Source organism: Leuciscus leuciscus (assembly GCF_965113295.1).
Source record: "Leuciscus leuciscus genome assembly, chromosome: 2".
In the NCBI taxonomy this organism is placed as follows: Eukaryota; Metazoa; Chordata; class Actinopteri; order Cypriniformes; family Leuciscidae; genus Leuciscus; species Leuciscus leuciscus.
In genome coordinates this window covers 63,353,702-63,374,892 of record NC_138726.1, presented here as the reverse complement: position 1 = coordinate 63,374,892, position 21,191 = coordinate 63,353,702, and the positions used below count along the sequence as shown (strand labels likewise).

The 21,191-nt window shown below is 39.4% G+C and overlaps 2 long non-coding RNA genes across 2 annotated transcripts in view; one reads left to right on the top strand and one right to left on the bottom strand.

The window, feature by feature from the left end:
• LOC309492637 overlaps positions 1-21,191 on the bottom strand; it is a 246,160-nt gene that overhangs the window by 159,065 nt on the left and 65,904 nt on the right. The window lies entirely within an intron of this gene.
• On the top strand, positions 16,883-19,888 carry LOC309483301. The gene is made up of 3 exons (XR_014200534.1): positions 16,883-16,933; positions 19,566-19,657; positions 19,789-19,888. It is a non-coding gene; the product is annotated as an uncharacterized lncRNA (long non-coding RNA).

Genomic DNA, 21,191 nt, shown 5'->3' with positions numbered 1-21,191 from the left:
CTGGAGGAATGTAAACATTCGCGAGAATGAATGAGGAAAACTCCCGCGGCGAGTAGAAAGGTTTACAGTTTATGAAATGTGCCTCTAAATTAGGAGAGCACATCTTCTTCAGTGTTGTTACATCTGAACACCAACTTTCGTTAATGTAGAAACACAATCCACCACCTCTCGTTTTCCCCGTTAGTTCCGCGATGCGATCCGCTCGGAACAGCTGAAAGCCCGGCAGATGTAGTGCGTTGTCCGGTATGGCTTCACTCAGCCAGGTTTCAGTGAAGCACAGAGCAGCGGAGTTTAAAAAATCCTTGTTAGTGCGGGTGAGGAGAAGAAGTTCGTCCATTTTGTTAGGAAGAGATCGGAGATTCGCAAGATGAATACTGGGGAGTGCAGTACGGAGGCCGCGCTCGCGGAGTTTAACCAGCGCGCCAGCGCGCTTCCCGCGTTTGCGTCTGACCGCGCGTTTGAACAACACCGCTGCCCCTCCGACGAGAATGTCCAGTAAAACGTCTGAGTAATCAAAATCTGTAAAAAAGTTGTCTGGTGTGTGTTTCCTAATGTCCAGTAGTTCGTCTTTGGTGAAACTGATAGGAAAAGAATGACTAAACGCAGAACAAACCAACAAAAACAACACAATAACTGGAGAGCTCCACACCGAGGCAGCCATCCGCGGCGCCATCTTGGATATTAGATTTAGTCAGTCGAAACGGTTTTGATCTAATTTGATCTAATTTTGTGTTTCAGGAAAATAGTGATCTATGACATTGTATTGTGTTGAATGTAATGGACACTGTAACGCTAAGTTCCAAAATGAAGATGACAATGATGATGATGAAGATTCAATAACAAGAGTATTTCAAACGCGATAACAAGCCAACATGCGAGGTAGTGTGCACTAGACACAAACACAGACAATTAACACAAATGACGAATAGCTGGGGTTAATGTGGTTAGTGTCCATGTCATGTCATGTCAAGTCAAGTCAAGTCACCTTTATTTATATAGCGCTTTTTACAATACAGATTGCATAAAAGCAGCTTCATAGTGATAACATGAAAACAATACAACAAAGTTTGTTTCTAGAAGAAAATTGAGTCATCGTCCACCCTAAGGCAGAACAATAATATTGTTGAATATTAAATGTCCCCAACTAAGCAAGCCAAAAGCCAAGGCAACAGTGGCAAGCAACCAAAACTCCATCAGTGACAGAATGGAGAAAAAAACCTTGGGAGAACCCAGGCTCAGTCGCTCAGTTCTCCTCTAGCCAACGAGCGAACAGTGTATGATTATGATCCAGGCAGCATTACAGGTCAGAGGTTAGATTGGTCGTGTCAATATGGCCTTCACAGGGCTGATGAGGCTGGCACTTCAGGGATGCGTCATGGATGGGTCCAGTTGCAGGTCTACCATCTGATCTGGATACGGCCTGGATCCGGCGGACTGTGGTAAACCTTGGATAAACAGAGAGACTAATATTAGCGTAGACGCCATCCTTCTAATGATGTAACAAGTACATCAGGATATATGGGAAGTGTTCCCGGTTCTGGCTGACCTAATCTATGCAGCCTAACATTGAATTATATAAGTCTATAATGTGTTATGTGTATGCTAGGTCAAAGAGATGTGTTTTTAGTCTAGATTTGAACTGACAGAGTGTGTCTGCTTCCCGGACAATGTTAGGAAGATTGTTCCAAAGTTTTGGTGCTAAACAGGAAAAGGATAATTTTGATATTCTAGGTATTATCAACTGGCCGGAATTTTGAGATCGCAATAGACGTGAAGGACTATAATGCGTTAAGAGCTCGCTCAAGTACTGCAGAGCTAAACCATTTAGTGCAGGGGTCGGCAAGTAACTTTGGCCGCGGGCCAATATTTTTTTTAGCCAGTAGATGGCGGGCCAGCTACACAGAGTAGGCCTATGGATACAAATTAAATACTTTTATATAGGCCTATAATCGCGGAATATGATGGGTCCGTCACCGTCCATGGATCATTCGTTCAATCGTTTTTTCAAATTAAAACCAAAAATAAAAAGATGAAAAACGACTTGTTTTTCCATTATTTATTTACTGAACTAAAATGAAAAAAACTAATAACAATGGGTTTTCTGATTTTCTGATTGTGCTCAGATCAAAAATAGAAAAAAATTATTACTGGATTAGACAAATTTTAATTTTGATTTTTAATTTAACACCTTAGGCATATATCAAGGAAATCATTTTAAACTGATCAAGTACTATTGTGGTAACAGATTACAGCCATTTTAATAAAGGTGTGAATAGCAATCATACTCATTCGCTTACAGTCCGACTTTTGAACTTTATTCCTTTTTTTTTGTATTATTATTTATTTGGGACACACACATACACACCTAAGGTTTAAGGAGTTCTCCGCGGGACTGTTTTTTTTCTGTCCCGCTTCCACAAGGTTCTATTCAGCAACCGCTTAAAATACACTCGGTGTTCACCCGCTTTATTTCCCGACCTGACGGTTCCGCAAAATTTAGATCTCGTTTCCATAATCTCACATTCAAATGTCTATAGTAGTAGCCTATAATAAATGCTATACAAAAATTGTGTTCGTGTCAATATAAATATTATGCTATTTTAACATTGTACTGTCAGCAGAGAAAAAAAATGCCACAGAAAAAAATTATGAAATATAAATAGCCTAACATAAATTAAATAGGACAAAGCCTATCACTCAAACTTCTAAGCAACATAAACGAAAATCATATTGCCCTACTGACAAATGAAGTAGGCTATTTTCTGCCAAACTATTTCAAACATCCTTGCAAAAAAAGAATGTTGTTGACTGACAATGGTTTCAGTACCAAACAGCTCCTCAGAGCTAGGTGTACAGGTGGTCAGAATTAAGTGCGGATACGCTGTCAAAAGATGTCGGGAGTGGGCTATTGTCAGTCAGACCGCCCACTCCGTCCAAAGTAGCCTACACCAGAGTTCTGACCGCTACCGTCTTTTGACGCGCGAATGGACACAAAGTGGTCAAGCGTATAACTAGACGCGGCAGGCGCGAATTTGACGCGCTATTCGCGTCCGGTGTGAACGCACAGTTATACTTTAAAATGTAATCCCGCGCCGCATGATTCCCTATGGGTGTTTCACACAGTATGCGGCGGTGAAATCGCCGCGCGACTACGGCTTTTCTCAAGTAGTGGAAGAGTTTTGTGCAGCATTTAGGACTTCCAAAATAATCCGGCGGGCCAGAAAATATTGCTGGCGGGCCAGTTTTGGACCGCGGGCCGCCAGTTGTCGTTCCCTGATTTAGTGCTTTGTAAGTGATCAGCAATATTTAAACATTTATACAATGTTTAATAGGGAGCCAATGGAGTGTTGACAGAACATGGCTAATATGGTCATACTTCCTGGTTCTGGTAAGAACTCGAGCTGCTGCGTTTTGGACCAGCTGTAGTTTGTTTATTAAGCGTGCAGGGCAACCACCCAGTAGAGCATTACAATAATCTAGCCTTGATGTCATGAACGCATGGACTAATTGTTATGCATTTTTCATTGAGAGCATATGACGTAATTTAGATATATTTTTAAGATGAAAAAATGCGGTTTTACAGATAAAAGACACGTGACTTTCAAATGAAAGATTGGTATCAAAGAGCACACCCAGGTTCCTAACCGACGACGAAGACTTGACAGAGCAGCCATCAAGTGTTAGACAGTATTCTAGGTTATTATGTGAAGAAATCTTTTTGTCCAATATTTAGAATCTCTGGTTTTTCAGAATTAAGTAGTAGGAAATTACCAATCATCCAGTTTTTTTATATCAGCTATGCATTCCGTTAATTTTGTGAATTGGTAAGTTTCATCAGGGTGTGAAGAAATATAGAGCTGAGTATCATCAGCATAACAGTGAAAACTAATGCCATGTTTCCTAATGATATCTCCCAAGGGTAGCATGTACAGAGTGAACAGCAACGGTCCTAGTACTGAGCCTTGTGGTACACCATACTGAACTTTTGATCGATAAGACATTTCTTAATTTACTGCTACAAACTGATAACGTTATAATAACTTTATAACTGATAATCCGTTATAGTCCTGTTATTATCCTTTCATGTCCTGTTAATTATGTCCCTTTTTTTAAAAGCCTTTTTGTTGTTTTGTCAGGTTGTGTCCAGCAGAATGTGTCTTGGCCACTGGTGGAAAATTGATTAATCAAAGAAGAATAACCAAGCACACAGAGGTAAACGCAAGATTTTCATGAGGTGAAATTGAATAGAATATTATTATAATATGACCAAGCCAATGGAAATTCTTCTACAAAATACCAGGAACATATTGTCACGGTGTGGTGCAGGCAGAAGAAGACGAGGGATAATCAAAAGTTCTAATGCAAACTTTTACTAACAATATAATCCAAACAGGTGCAGACAGGCAGAAGGTACACACACTCAAAACAGCGGAGATCGGACAAGGACTGACTGAACAGAATGGAACTACAGTAAATACAACCACAGATAAACACTGATTAACAGAACACAGGTGAGACAGATGACGATGATGACTAAACAGGTGATACAACAGAACTGATAATGACGTTACCATAGATACAAATGAGTGGCAGGAAAACAGAAAAAAGGAAGACATGACTAATGAAAACAAGACTCAGGGCGCTTTCACACTGGCAGTTTAGTGCGGCACGGTTCGCATGAAAAATCGCTAATGTGAACGCTGTCATCGGACCCGGGTGCGCACTAGAGTACCGAACCCGAGACTAGCTGGAGGAGGTGGTCTGAGCTCGGTTGCTCCCGAACCGTGGTGCAGTTCGCGTTAATGTGCAAGCAACACGGACTCGGGTGCGCGCTTGTTCAGGAAGTATAGTATCCCACGCATGCGTATCACTGTCGATATCATTGTTTGATTGCGTTTGCGATGACGTAAGATCACTGCAAACGCACCTGGGTTCGATACAACTAATTGAGTGTGAAACCAGACCAACGCTGCGGGGGGCGCCTGGAACTACCGCACTCGGGTTTGGACCGCAGCAAACGAACCCAGTGGAAAAACGCCCTCAGACAGAACACAACTGTGACACATATATAGTGTGATAAAAGTTTTAAACTTTTTTGTCCAATGACAAATTGTTTTGTGTGAGGTTAGAATCTTCGGCACATGTATTCTAAACCTGCAGACCTGTAGTTTGTCCTGCTTTCCACTTCATCTGGATCGGCTCGATCATTGATCATTTCCCTGTTGTTTTGTGTGGATTTGAATGATGTAAATCAGCACTTAAGCTGCACAGGAGTCCAGCCCCTACTCAAACCTTAGTTTCTTTCACATACATTCTTAAAGATAAAGGTTCTTTACTGGCATTAATGGTTCCATAAAGGACCTTTAATCCATGGAATCTTTCAACTGTACTAAAGGATTTTTATAGTGGGAAAAAAAATTATTTAGATTATTAAAGTTTTTTTTTATTTTAGAATTGTTCACTGTAAGGTACTGAAGCCCTGAACCGCAACGTAAAATAAATAAATAAATAAAATCCTAAATAAATTATAAAAATAATTTTTACGAGAATAAAGTTGAAATATTTCGAGATTAATGTCGAAACATTACAAGAATACAGTCTTCCATAGAGGTTCTTTTTCTTCTTCTTTTAAAAAAAAAAGTAATGCGCTCATGAAGTCGAACTGCCTCGATCATGGATCTAAACATAGTAGCTTTTTACTCTTATCTGTGCTTTCAACAAAAGGAAATTCTACAGGTGCTATCTACCAACATGGCAATTTTGTTTTAGGACGACTGTAGACGAGCACGAAGACTTGCTTGTTGGGTGTATCGATCTTAAGGGGTTGTCTAAAGCCTGTGAAGGTCCGCTGACACAAACACATCCGTTTTTGGAAACAGTCACAGTATTTGAAATTTTTCAGGGAAATCATTTACTCTTGACTCTTTTTTTAATCAAAACTCTTTACACTCCAGTGTTAAATGTAGCCATTTAACTTTTTCCACGTCAGCTTTAAAGGGTTAGTTCACCCAAAAATGAAAATTGCACCCTCATGTTGTTCCAACCCCGTAAGCCTTTCGTTTATCTTCGGAACACAAATTAAGATATTTTTGATTAAATCTGAGAACTGTCTCGCTCCTTCATAGGCTTCTATGTCATTGAAACTTGCCGGCCAAGAAAGTTAGTAAAGACAATGTTTAAAATAGTCCAAGTGACTACAGTGGCTCAACCATAAGTTTATCAAGCGACGAGAATACTTTTTGTGAGCAAAAAACAACAAAAATAATGACTTTATTCAACTATTCATTTTCTTCTGTGTGGGCCTCTGACGTGAGTTCACGTAGTGTAACAGCGCAGCGCTTCTGGGTTGTACTGGGTTGTAAAAATCTTACATTAGTAAACATGCTATTTTTACATGAACATGAGCTTTTCCCAAACTATATTGCTATACTGAGATGAGTAAAAATCGACTGAAATATGTTGAAATAAAATGTCTTTGTATAAGTAATGTATTAAAGTGCAAATTAACATTTATATGCCCTATATTAATAAATCATAAAAACGATATGTTACAGACAAATAACACAAAAAAAGGGTCTACATCTTCCTCATCAAACAAAAGGCATCAACCGCAAATTTGCCGCCACATTAAAATTAGAATAAAGCGGAGCACTCTCTACCACTTCATGTAAATCACCGTCACTTAACATTCTTACCTTACCTTCTTTCATAAGGTCAAGGTTGTTAAGGTCAAGGTTTCATAAGGTTGTTGCAGGTCTAATTTTCTTTTTTCTAAAACCTGCTGTGCAAACACTGTCTCCTGTTCTAATTTTTGTTTCTCCATTTCCATCTTAAACTCCATTTTACGCTGTTCCATTTGGAGAAGAACTAATTATTTTTGTTGTTCCAAAGACAGAGATGCAGAAGAAGGCACAGTTACCAGTAAAGCTACAGACGACATCATTCCTTTATTTATAAGTGCTATTTTTAAAACAGTTCTGACCACTGATCTGCCAAAAATTTTTTTAATTTAAATTAAAAAAAAATTCAACATATTGTCACGGTTCATGAATTCACTGACTCTTTCTCGCGCTGTGTTTGTGTATATGTGTGTGTGTGTGGGCGTGGTCGCTGATCAGCCGCTGATTGTCATCAGCGCCAGCTGATTCTGATCAGCAATCTCTATTTAAGCTCCTGGTCTTTCATCCTGTGTTTGTCAGATCGTTGTTTGGACTATTCCCTGTGCTGTGTGGTCTTCGTTGGTTTCCCGGTTCCCGTTGGAGTTTGTGTTGAGTTTCTGTCTGCCTGCCGTCGTCAAAGGATCCTGTCTCTTCTCATCACATCACGGGTTCGGGTTGAGTTTCTGTCTGCCAGCCATCATCGGAGGATTCTGTCTCATCTCTTCACTCAGCGGATTGTCGGGTTGTCCATCTGCCCCCTGCGCTGCCAGGGCTCATTGGACTGTGTGCTTTCTACCACTTTCTACGTGTTCATTCAATAAAACTGGTTTTCTTGCAGTTGCATCTTCTGTCTTCATTAAACGTCACACATATGCCGCTAAATCCTAACAATGAAGTCAATCCCAGGGTTCGCCACTAAAGCCAATACAACTGTGATCAAAAGATAATATTTGATAATAAATGCACTCGTCTCTCCTACAGTTTTTGACAATCCAAAAAAATTTAAAAAAATTAAATTATTATAATAATAATAATTTCCCCAATCCTGTTACCAGGCCAAATATAAGCTAACAAAATATTCACACATATCTCGACAAAACCAATCCCAATCAATACAAATCCCTAAACAAGCAACAACGCAAAATGTTAACTACTTACCAAACTTGTCTTCAAAAAGAAACCAACAAACCGAAAAAACTAAAATATACAATTTCCGGACGAGCCCCCATTTCACGATCCAGAAGGATCACATCAAATAAGGAGAGACGAATACCGCTACATTGCAAAATATCTGAGCTTTTATTTGACATTCTTCCTCAAAATGAGCCGAGATTCGACCATCTAAAGCCACAGGTATCGACCCGAAGGACGATAAACTGCCACAAAGTCCAACGCAGCCCCAGAACAGCACACCACCAACAGGAAACACGCAGCTTTCGTAGGAAACGATGCACACCGGTGCTCCCAATCACACGGCAATCAGCCAGTCACCCGCAAACAGCACAGACGCAACATACACACATAAAACAAGTAACGTCCGACAAGGACGTCACACTTGCATCTTTAATAACTAGATCAGACACTGGCAGAGATGTGAAGTTGCTTTCATTTGCAGCCAATCAACTGAGGTGTAAATGTCATGTGACAAAATGACATCGTGGCAACAATGAAAACACAATACCCACACTTGCGGTCTTTGCATTTGACAACTTGTCTACTTACATGACATATGTTCTGTATTTGTTCGAGTGGGCAAAAGACTGCACGTGTGTGTAGAAATGTTGATTATCTGATGAGACACACTTACAACTAGTGTGGTAAAAATACAGTTTTTACAGAACTTTGTGTACATTTTAATTTTCTATACTTTGCACTTTAAAATTAAGGTACGTTCACGTCATGATGGAATTACTGTGATTACGAGGTTCAGACTTGTACAAGGCATTCACGTCCCCGCAGAACTCACAATTACAACCTGTAAATTCAGAGTTTTCTGAAAGCCTCGACTTGTAACACGTGATCACTGCAGATTCTTTCTGGTTGATGGTGTTTGCCATAGAAATGCATTAGTCCGAGTCTGAGGAGGTAAAGTCAACAGATGACACACATTAATTGTGGTGCTACTAATTAAGTGGTAAAAAAACAGTTGCCAATGTTTTGCAAAATACACATAGGCTGTAAGTCATTAAATGTAGGACATTTTCCTTGAAATCGTGAGATTTTGGAGCATGCGAGTTCCTGAACATAATAAATGATTTGATACGTGTATTGCAAAGTCCTATTCAAGGAAAGTCTGTTCACTCGGCGGGCGTATTTATTACTTATTAAAACGACTTATTCTGCCATTTTGCGCTTTGGACTTAAATTAATATACGAGTTATTTATACAATTTGATTTGTATGATATGATATAATTTGAATTCTGCTGATTTCACCAAGGTCATCTAGCTGACTGACATAAAATTATGAAAAATAAAAAAATAAAATGTTAATCCAACTTAACTTGGCACTGTGTCTGCGACAGTAAATTAACAAATGTAAATGTAATGTTCATGACACTGTGCTTTTAACAGTGCAATTAGGATGTTTTTAATAGTAAGATTTGAATATTATTATTATCAACAATAATGCAATTTTTTCCAGATGATAGTCAGAATTGTGCATAATTGCTAATCTGCATTCTTGATTTTATCTATTTAAACTTTTGTAAGTCATTTTAAACTTAAAAGTGAAAATGTAGGAGGAGAAACAATATCATGTGATTGAAATGACACAGACGGACAGAAGACGCGCTGATATGTAAAGCTGATCTAATGTGTCTCTCATCTCTCTCTGTCTCACAGTAATCATTCATTTAAACATCCTCGGCCGAAAGCAGAACGAATCCAGAAATGCTTGAAATGAACACAAGGGTTTTCTACAGGAGTCTGTCGCTTTTACTGGGTGAGTAAAACAACTCCCATGTGTCCAATATCTTATTGATTCCAGCTTTTTCTTTTAGATGCAGAAACACTGTTCTATTAAAATATTTAGTTTTTTGTTGTTGTTGGTTTTCCAGTAAAAAAATTATAATCCCTAAAACACAAAACAAGATCAATTTACTATGACTGTGTAAGTTTTTTCATATCCTAATAGCAAATAGTTTTCCTCCGGTGGTTTTAAAGGGATAGTTCACCCAAAAATAAAATTGTGTCATTACTTACTCACCATCAAGTTATTCCAAAACCAAATGAGTTTTTGAAGAATGTTGGTAACCAGACAGTTATAAAAAATATATACTATGGAAGTCAATGGCTCGCGTCAACTGTCTGAAAATGTTTGTGCTTCAATTTAAAAAAAGTTTTGTTCTGTGTTTCTCATTTCTTTCAAAAGGGTTTTTCTCAGTTCAAATGAAGGTGGACGGAGCAGAAGGTTAGTTTTGTGAGTTTATGTCTAATTCACATTAACTTGTTTTAATCTAAACACAATCCAACCACAAACACTAATTTTATTACATTATTTACCAAAAGTACTATAGGTTTATAACATCAGCCATATGCGTTCCGGTGTACAGTCACTGGCGTGTTTAAAACGATGTACTTTGACTAAATATTTGACTGCGTCTTAACAGATAGTCAGGATGAGACTATTAATTTGGTTATTTCGTGTCATTTAGGGTTGACCTAAAATCATTTAATTCAAATAATTGTGCTGCAGTTTCCAATAACACAGAAAAAAACTAGAAGAACAAGCTCACAGACTATGTATATGACAGTGATGAATAGTTTCACACACTGTATAGAGTAAATTACACTGCCACACTCTTGAATATCTAGTTGCTACTCAGTCCCTCAAACCAAACGTGATTTACAACATTTAGTTGATGTAGTTAAAGAGGTCGAGACTCGGAAGTAAACGTCCACTGCTATGATTGGGTAACAGTTTTGCATATTCAAATCAGTAAGTACTTGGAGTTACCACAGTTATAATTGACAAAGGATGACTGTTAATATATGTAAATATAATTATGAATAATTAAATATACATTTTACATTTACATTTACATTTATTCATTTAGCTGACGCTTTTTATCCAAAGCGACTTACAATTGCTATATATGTCAGAGGTCGCACGCCTCTGGAGCAACTAGGGGTTAAGTGTCTTGCTCAGGGACACATTGGTGTCTCACAGTGGATTCGAACCCGGGTCTCTCACACCAAAGGCATGTGTCTTATCCACTGCGCCACTACCACCCCTAGTATAGGGATTCAAATATAATTTCGATAAAATGTAAAAACATAAATGCCAAAGCATTTCAGCATTCAGCAACGATTCAGTTTGTCTGCGGCGCTACAGTATAAATACTCAGTGCGATATGTATCAGACAAAGCAACAGTGAAACAGTAAAAACAGTTACTCACACTTGTGTGTTGCGACATTACTGTCGGATCCAGTGAAGTCGGCACTGCATCATCTTTTATTTTCAGTCTCTCTGAAAAGCCTGTGTCTTGTTAAAAAAAATCTAATTTGCAGTAAAATGAAGTGAACAAACTAACAGTGTCTTACTGACAAAATCTGACTGGAGCTTTGTTAAAAATAAAGTTCATCCATGCTTTCTTAATGTTAGGATCACAAAGATGGCAATGCAAAGACTGGATTTTACCACAACTTGGCACTTCAAAACGTCTTTGAATCCTCAGAGGCATCTCTATGGTTTTGTTGCTGGAGCAATCCTGTGTTTCCGTCTCTGTCATATATTTACTATTAACATGCACAATTCGTGGGCGGGGCTAAAGAGGCAATGATGTAGAAGTGGGCGTCGATCTAATTCTGCAGAGGCTTTTATGTCATAAAATCCCAAAAAATCAATAAAAGCTGAAGTTTTGAGTTTCTTAAACTTACAGTATATTTTTATTGCACAATGACCTCTTATATGTCAAAACTCAAAAGATCAAGAACATTTTTATATCTCAACTCATGACCCATTTAAGTCAAGTCAAGTCAAGTCAAGTTTATTTGTATAGCGCTTTTCACAATACAGATTGTATCAAAGCAGCTTCACAGTATTAAATTAAAATAATACAACAAAGTTTGTTTCAAGAGGAATTTATTGATTGATAAAATTAAATTAAATATCCCCAAAATATCCCCAACTGAGCAAGCCAAAGGCAACAGTGGCAAGGAACCGAAAAACTTCATCAAGTGACCTAATGGTGTCCTAAAACTCCATCAGGTGACCTAATGGAGAAAAAAAAAACCTTGGGAGAACCCAGGCTCAGTCGGGGGCCAGTTCTCCTCTGGCATTTATGAGCTAGAGGCCGGATTGTAGTTTGAACTGTAGGATTATATGAATGCCTGGCTGAAGAGATGCGACTTTAATCTAGTTTTAAACTGGGAGAGCGAGTCTGAGCAACGAACAGTATCAGGAAGACTATTCCAGAGTTTTGGAGCCAAATGTGAGAATGCTCTCCCTCCTTTGGTGGTTCTGGATATCCTAGGTATGACCAAAAGCCTTGAATTTAGTGATCTTAAAGAGCGCGATGGATTATAGGGTGATAAAAGATCCGTTAAATAGACTGGAGCTAAGCCGTTTTAATGCTAAGCCGTTTTAAGCCATTTAATGCATTAACTGATGTTAAAGTCCCCGTGAACCGGAAGTTGCAAACGACTTTTCTCCAGTGTTGTCAAGTTTATTTGTGTTGTGACATATTTCCCAGTGAAACGGAATATTGAACAGAGGACAGGGTTTTACTCTAGCGCTCCTCCTCTCCATCTCTCGCTCATAGCAGACTAACGGTTTGAGGGGAGTGGTTAAGCGTTTTTCAACCTAAGCCGTCAAGCCTACGTCATCAGAGAGGGACCGCCATTCCAGACCGGAAGTAACTTTTCAGACTTTGATTAAATATTACCACGGCAAACATTTTTTTTCTGTGTATTAACTTGCACGGATTAATTGTTCACCACAAGACTAGTAATATGCGCTAACAAAGTAAATAGGGTCAATTTTGATTTCACGGGGACTTAAAATTTAAGAGGCCTCTGGAAGGATCATGGTGGTCTAGTCAAGATACGGGAGCAAAATGTACAGCAAAAACTCTTTTATCTACAGAATATGGTGTGTGTGACATTTTTAGGTATTGTTATTATTAGCAGCACACATCTGCATCTTTTTTCAGCATCTTTTCGTCACATTCTCCAGGAAATTTGGCACTAAGAAGAAACGTCACGCAGTCATCGACATACGGCGTCTGGTTTGCTGCAAAGGCCGTTGACGGTTATACAAGTCCGGTGAAGTCGTGGAACGCGTGCTCGTCAACCACTAATGAGACTAACCCGTGGTGGAGGCTGGATCTGAGTGATACTTACAGAGTTACTAGAGTGGTCATTACTAACATAAAAGAATGCTGTGCAGAACGAATAAACGGAGCGGAGATTCGCATCGGAAACTCTTTGGAGAACAACGGCAACAACAATCCCATGTAAGACCCTCTTTCATTAGTGTTTATTATTGCTGTTTGCGCATGAAAAAGTCTGCAAAGTTCCAGCTATTCTCTATATCAGTTTCTAAACTCCCTGAAATTTCCATTGGAGTCTTGCGTTTTCTTCCGGGAATGAACACGTCACGATATTCCTCATTCAAATAAATGATACGCATCACACTAGAGTTGAGTTAGTTGAAGTATGTTGAAACTGGCGGTTATGGTAAGGGACGGTAAATTTCCCAAACACGGTCGAAGCGCTCAACCAATCACAACACACTGCTCCATCCGACCAATCAGAGCACAGTGTGCTTTTCAGAAGGAGGGGCTTCATAGAGACAGGAACTAAACAGAGCGTGGACAAACATGAAGAATATAGAGAAAATAATCAACATTCAAGCAGGAAAACCTGCTCTAGTAGAGCACAAAAACAAAATCAAGACAAGAAAATTAGACATTTTAACATTTTAGAAATATTGCAAATCACTGTTTCCAGAATGTTTTTAGAACGTAAATGTATAACCTTGGCAGTGGCTTAACCCTTAGGGGTCGACAAACGCACTGGCGTGGTTTTGCTGGATTGTTCTTCACATAGTAGCAAAATAGATTTAAAATATTCCATCATTTATGGTCATACAGATAAAAGAAATATGAAAAAAGAAACTGTAAAATGTCTACTTTTGTATGTGTCCACATACAATCACAACAAAACACAATGAAACATTGTGCTTTTGTAAAATAAAGAAAATAAACAGGGTGTGCTTTCTGCCTCTCTGTCTCTGTGAACTTTTTTCCTGGAGCACGTCTCTAAACTTAAACAAAACTCAGTGAATACATGTCACACAGACATAAGTGCATATCGTTATAAACATTTAAGTGTCTACTTTTAAATGATCTAATTCAAAACGAAAACAGATATTCTCTGTTTAAGTAATCCGTATGAAACCAATGAGAGGTACAGTTTCACAAGCGATTCAGATGCTAACTGTGCGTTCACACCGCAGCCGGCGAAAACGGAAAAACTCGCTCTTGCCACCCTGCCAACGACGCCGTAGAAAGATTCGTGGACGCTCTGATATTGACATAGATCGAATGCTCAGTCTTTTTTTAAACTTTATTTTAAGGGTTTAATTATAGTGACATGTTTGCTAAGGAAATAAACCAATGTGGTGTGGCTTTTGTGTTCTTGGTGTCTGGATTAGCAAAAAGTGCTAATCTAATTTGCATTCCCGCTGAAAAACAAGCATTCTAGCGTGAGAATGTTGCCTATAAATAGTGTTGCGTGCCTTCTAATTAAATTAACATGATCAACCTCTCCTCTATTTTGCTTGAGAACTAATGTGGTCGGAACCTAAGTTTACTTGACTGCGTTCTCTGGAATCCTTTCAAGTGGAGCACTTCTACATTCCGATTGGTTGCAGCCGAACCGCATCATAGCTCATTACCATAAAGTTGACCTGACTTCAACTCTCCTCACCGCTCTTGCCGTCCAAGACGCGCCGCCCTCGCCGCCTGCTCATATTGAAAATGAATGACTTCCGGCCACTTTGACGCTCTCGCCGGTGTCGGTGTGAACGCACAGTAATAGTCCACGTGAAGGAACTCAAACCTGTAAATGCACCCATCACCTCAAAACAAAGCATCAAACTTCATCATTCCTCTGCTTTTCATCAAGTTTGGAAGACACGCTTGTGAGTTTACCTTGGATTTATCTCAGAAGAAGAATGTGATTTTAAGATAAGAAAGATTTTTACGGTAAGAAATGTATTCTCACTTATATTAGATAGTATGTTATTGTTGCATAAACTTCACATTGTACTAGTTGTATGCAGCCCTACAAGTATATGCCTACAAGGCACAACAAATATTATGTTCTTTATATATATATAATTTTTTTTGGGGGGGACGATTTTAAATCGCAATTGTTACTAGACAAATTACAATTATCCCAGCATGTATATCAGCATGTTCACAGGGGTTTTTTTTGTGTGTGTTTTACATGGACCAGATGCCACTGAAGAGTCCTGCTGACTTAAACATTCACATGAGTCTCTGTACATGACAATGGTAAAATTAAAAAGCAAACACCTTGGAAATGACAGGTTTGTTGAACAGGAACTGTTTCGGGAATGGCAAAAAGGTTTGTTACTGTTCAAGTCTCTGTCTTTAGATCAGTGTGTTCAATAATGTGCCTGTTTGTCCTTCATTATGTATCTTTGGATTATGTTGTGTTGTAAATAAATCCAAACAATCAAAAAGCCATTCTGTTAAACTCTCCTCATTTTTTGTTCTGGACCCCTCACAGTCCCTTCTGATAGGGCCATTATGGGAGGGTCTTTGTCTTCTCAGGTGTGAAAAACATCAATATTCATAATGATTCAAGCCCTCCTCGCAGCTCACAGCTTTCTTACACAAAACATGTCTTACAAATTTTAAATCAATATATTGTTTTATCTGAATGAGTGGGCAGGACAATTTTCACTTAGTTTTGAGAAACATATTCTAGGCTACGTGATTCAGTTTTCAAAAGTGTTCAGTAAAGGTTTTATGGCCTTATTTCATTGACTTTATTTTTTCCCCTCACAAATCACGCATAAACGTAATTTTCTCAAAACTACAAACTTTTACATACATCCTGCTCACACATTATTGTAGCAGAGTTTGTGCTGAACACAGCGCAATCAGACTTTAGCCATAAAAATGTTACAAGTGTGGCCAGAGGTATAAATACAGCATGTTTTTAATGTGTGTAAAAACAGGGTATGGCCCCTTTAAGAGATCACCGATCTCTGCTCGCGAGATTTTCTGTTTAAATGTGCGTGAACAGAACAGCCATTTCGGGATAATCTGATGTAGCAGCCGAGTGCAATGTCGTTGTCGGGAAGATCGGGAAGATTTATTATGAAGTGATGCTGTCTGTCTGAGATCGGATCGTGTGTGATCCACGTGAACCTCGTGTCAGGTGATAGTGGAAATTTCCGGTCACTACCGTATTCTTTACTGTGTCATTACCTCATTTTTTTTTACCATTTTTGTATAAGGATTCAGGATTTTGGTGAAGTGTAAGAGATTTATTTAAGTGTTCTTTTGGACTTTGTCTATACAGCCTGAACAAGTAGGAGATATTTTTGGTCGTGTTCACTCCAAAGTAAATTATTTGGGAGTGTTTGTTTCGTACTGGTTTCCAACCAGTGTTCATCTGTTGGTAATCTACGTTTTTTTGTTACATTGGAACCTGTGAAACATCATATTATTATTATTTTTTTTCTGTAAGTCTACAGTGTCATTACACTGTGCAACTCTTTGAGTAATAATTCGAATTTAGTAATTTTTCTTATTTTCTTGCATTTTCTTGACTTTTATTTATTTATTTTTGCTCAGCTGTGTTTCCGCCGACCGCTGTAACTTCTTTTAAGGAAATAAACAGCAGTCAGATAAAACCCCTATACAAATAAGTTAATCTGTTGCCGTGTGTGTTTCTTCTTCCTGACCACCCGGTTACACAAGTAACAGAAATAAGCACAAATGTCAGAGCATGTCAGAACACCTCCAGGGCCCAGAAAACACCTCAGACCCCAGAGAGTTAATATCTAATAGAAATCCCTGATTCCTCAAGGCTGAAAACACAAGTGCAGAAAGAATAAAGTCTGAATGAAGTTTTCTCTGTCTCTCTGTAGATGTGCTGTGATTCCTAGTATTCCAGCTGGTGTTTCTTCCACCTACACTTGTAATGATACGGAGGGTCAATATGTGAATCTGATCATTCCTGGAAATTTAAGGCTTCTCACTCTGTGTGAGGTGGAGGTCTATGGAGAAGGTCTGACCAAATCAACTATGTTGAAATGTGTCTGCTTATTATTGATTTCTTTATATATTATACATGCTATCAGCAGTCAATAAAACGAATTTGTTGTCAACACTAAACCATGTTTATCCTCACTGCAAGTGAACCTGTGTTTTGTTCCCTTTCAAGGGAACTCGCGCTGCGTCGTAGACAACACCATGGTGAATGCCTTTGCGTGATAGAGTCTGAAGCATGTGTGAAACTAGACCAATCTTGACTGGCCATATAAGGTGTCTGAGGTTGAGACTCAATGCCAAGAAAAGCATACTGTCTCTCCTGTAGCGAACTACATTTTTGGGGGTGGTATGGGGCTCGACTACAATGCGGGCACAATTGTCTCCCACTCGTTTCGAGTCTATCCTGGCGGCAGTTGCCAGGATCAAGCTAGGCCAGGCCCACACTGTAAAACAGTTCCAGAGATTGTTGGGGCTCATGGCAGCAGTGTCCAATGTAATACCTTTTTGCCTTCTGTACAAGAGTCCCTGCAGTGGTAGTTCAGGACCAGTGAGTTCTCCCCGAGGGGAAACCCATTCGCATGATCAAGGTTATGCGCAGATGCCTTCATACCCTTGTCATATGGAAGAAACCATTGGTCCAGTCTCAAGGCACCGTATTAGGGGGAGCCCTGTCACAGGAAGATAGTGACAACAGATGCATCCCTCGCGGGCTGGGGAGTGGTCATAGAGGGCCGCTTTACAAGGAGTCTTTGGAGAGAGCATCATCTCTCATTGTACATCAATTTCCTGGAGATGATGGCTGCATTTTTAACACTGAGGTCATTTCTTTCAGACCTCAGGGCCCATCATGTTCTAGTACAAACAGACAATATCACCAGAAGCCATATCACCCTGTAGCCCAAGACTGGTTGACCACTGAAGCTAAGTAGTGTTGAGCCTGGTCAGTACCTGGATGGGAGACCTTCTGGGAAAAACTAGGTTTCTGCTGGAAGAGGTGTTAGTGAGGCCAGCAGGGGGCGCTCACCCTGTGGTCTGTGTGGGTCCTAACGCTCCAGTATAGTGATGGGGACACTATAATGTCAAAGAGCACCGTCCTTCAGATGAGACATTAAACCGAGGTCCTGACTCTCTGTGATCATTAAAAATCCCAGGATGTCCTTCAGAAAAAGATTTGCCCATTGGCCTCTGTCCATCATTGTGGCCTCCTAATCCTCCCTCCTAATCATATATACTGATTGGCTCTATCAATTTGTCTCCTCTCCACCAATAAGCTGGTGTGTGGTGGGTGTACTGGCGCAATATGGCTACTGCACATTGGTAGTGGTTGAGGAGATTTCCCTCTTCCATATTTAAAGTGCTTTGAGTACCAGAAAAGCGCTATATAAATGTAACAAATTATTGTTATTAATATGTCGATCATCTATATAAATCATCAGGGGGACCTGGGATCACGCCCTCTGTACAGACTGGCGCATCAGGGCAAATTGCTGTCGCTCAGGGCGATGTATATCCCTGGGGACCAGAATGTGGGGGCAGAATTGCTGTTGAGGCTAGGGCTGAGGTCCGGGAATGGAGAATCCATCCAAAGACGATGAAGTTAATCTCGAGGGTGTATGGCCAAGCGGAAGTGGATCTGTTTGCATCTCAAGAGACCTTAACCTAACCTCTATCGTTCTCCCTCATACATCCAGCACCGCTGTGGTTGGATGCCATTGTACAGGCGTGGCCGAGTCTGATGTCTCCTCGAAGATCAGGCTTGGGACAGGGAGGGACAATCTATCACCAGTCGGGAACTGTGGAAGCTATGGGTCTGGCCCATGAGGGGGACCAGCTCTGAGGTGTTAATCTCTCAACCATAGTACACTATAGAGATTCCTCCACGAGGAAACTGTACACCTTAAAATGGAATGTGTCTACTTTATGGTGCAGAGAGCATCAACTGGACCCAGATAACTGACCGGTGACTTCAGTGATGGAGTTCCTTCAAGACAGTTTCTCTGGTGGTCTTCTCCCGTCCACACTTAAAGTCTATGGGGCGACCATATCTGCCTTCCACGCACCATTAAGCGATGGACCTTTGGGAAGGCACTACTTGGTTGTATGTTTCCTTCGTTGTGCCTCGAGGATGAGGCCTGCGGCTCATGTCAGGGTTCCAGCCCAGGACCTGACTGTGGTTCAAGAAGGGTTGCACCTTTTGAACCCATAGAGTCTGTTTTTATTTTATAAGTGCGTCACTTTGCCACACCTCCTGAATGCCTGAGAGCGGCTTGCTTCATCCTGTCAGAAGCTAACTGTGTTGTGGTCCAATGTGCCTTTGTACCACCAATCATAATTGGTCTAGTTTCACTCGTGCTTCAAACGCTATTACACAGAGGCATTCCCCATCGTGTCGTCTTCGACACAGCATGAGTTCCCTTCTCAGGGAACAAGGGTTACAGTCGTAACCCGAGATGTTTGACTTTGTGAAGTTTTGCTGATGATTTTTGAGGATATATCCATGTTGCATCTGTTTAATCTTAAGTGATTAAAGATTAAACTGTCTGTGTTTAAGATTAAAGATTAAAGATTAAACTGTCCCCTACTGTCTGTGACCCATCAGAACCAGAGATCTAAAAGATAGAGAGTAACATCGTATGTGTGTGTTTCAGGTCCGTGTTTAAAGCAAACGTTTGTGAAGGTCAAACTGAAGTCCAGCTGGAGTCTGTCTGAAGCCGCAGTGAGAGTCCAGCTCCTGACACAGGTGAGAGAGAGAGAGAGAGAGAGAGAGAGAGAGAGAGAGAGAGAGAGAGAGAGAGAGAGAGAGAGAGAGAGAGAGAGAGAGAGAGAGACATACACAAATCTCAGCGGTTGTAAGAAATGTGCTTGTTTCAGCTGGAATCTGCTCTGGCGGGAAGAGGGATATCTAACGTGACGCTGCGCTGGTCTCAACTGCCCGAACAGGAAGTGCTGCGGAAGAAAGCTGCGCCCGGTGAGTGTGTTCATACAAGAAACACTGGAAAACTGAACTATTTCCAATTTATTAAAATGAATATGGATTCTACAAATGAAATGGAAACGACGTTGTGATGATGTAATGAACGTTTCATTTACAGCTCAATGTGCTCAAAGAAAGACGTGATGACGGGAAAACCTAAACGCTCTTCGGATCAGCTTTGATGTTCTTCATCTTTCATTTAAATACTGCTTGAATATTATCTTTTCCTCACAATGTAGATGGCCTATTTGCATTTTATTGTTTACTTAATTTTTATTTTATTTTATTTCATTTCTTCTTTCTGTGTATTGTATATTGTCATCTCTGTTAAAAGTACACTAATATAAAAATAAACCAAATTATACATTAGTCTATATTATTTAATTTTTAATGTTTACATTTATTTATCTAGAAGTCCATCATATACATATATTTATTTATCATTCAATTATATTGATTTATTTTATCCAAAGGTGTTTATAAATTAAGAACAAGCAGACGAAAAAAATATTAATGGTATCTTAAAAATACAATGCCAACTTCATCCAAAAGATTAATCATTTATTTTTAGTTTGCTATCAGATTTGTAAACTGCACCTGATTAATGATTCTAATGAGTCAGTTTGACACATCTTTAAAATCAAATGACATGTTCAACCTGCAGTTATTAAGCTTCGTCCTGTGAAGGTCCTTCAGGTAGAGAATAAGCTTGACATGGACACTGTGATGATCAGAGGTTTTACACGCTCTCAAATGCTGTTAGCGCCACACTGTGGTGGTGGATTGTTAATGACTCTTGAATGACTCTCTACAGTCTTTCTTCTGTGATTGAAATATTATCTACCAGAGTTAAGAACGATAACGCTCTGTTTATTCTAAGCGTGCACTGCCGCTTTAAAAGCTCAAGCTCCTAAAGCAGGATGGATTCTGATTGGCTGTCAATATTTTATCATTTATCAGTTAGAAAAAAAGAGTTCTGAATTTGATTCTAATGTTATCATTCCTCTTAGCCGTTGTTATAGGCTATTATAGGCTATCATTATGTAGGCTGACTTTTTTTTGTTCACTTCACAGAATTAATATAATGAGTGAATACATCATTAATCAATCTTGCAAACACTGTAATAAGTGTTTATATCCGGGCTATTTTAGACCGAGCGGACGCCAGCCGCTAAAGCACCAAAAGTCAAGATTGATCCAGAATCACATGCAATAAATAATAATGATATACTTAAAAAGTATATAAAAATAATCATTTTATTTCACTTAAATACAAAAATAGCTGCATGATTGTAAGTCA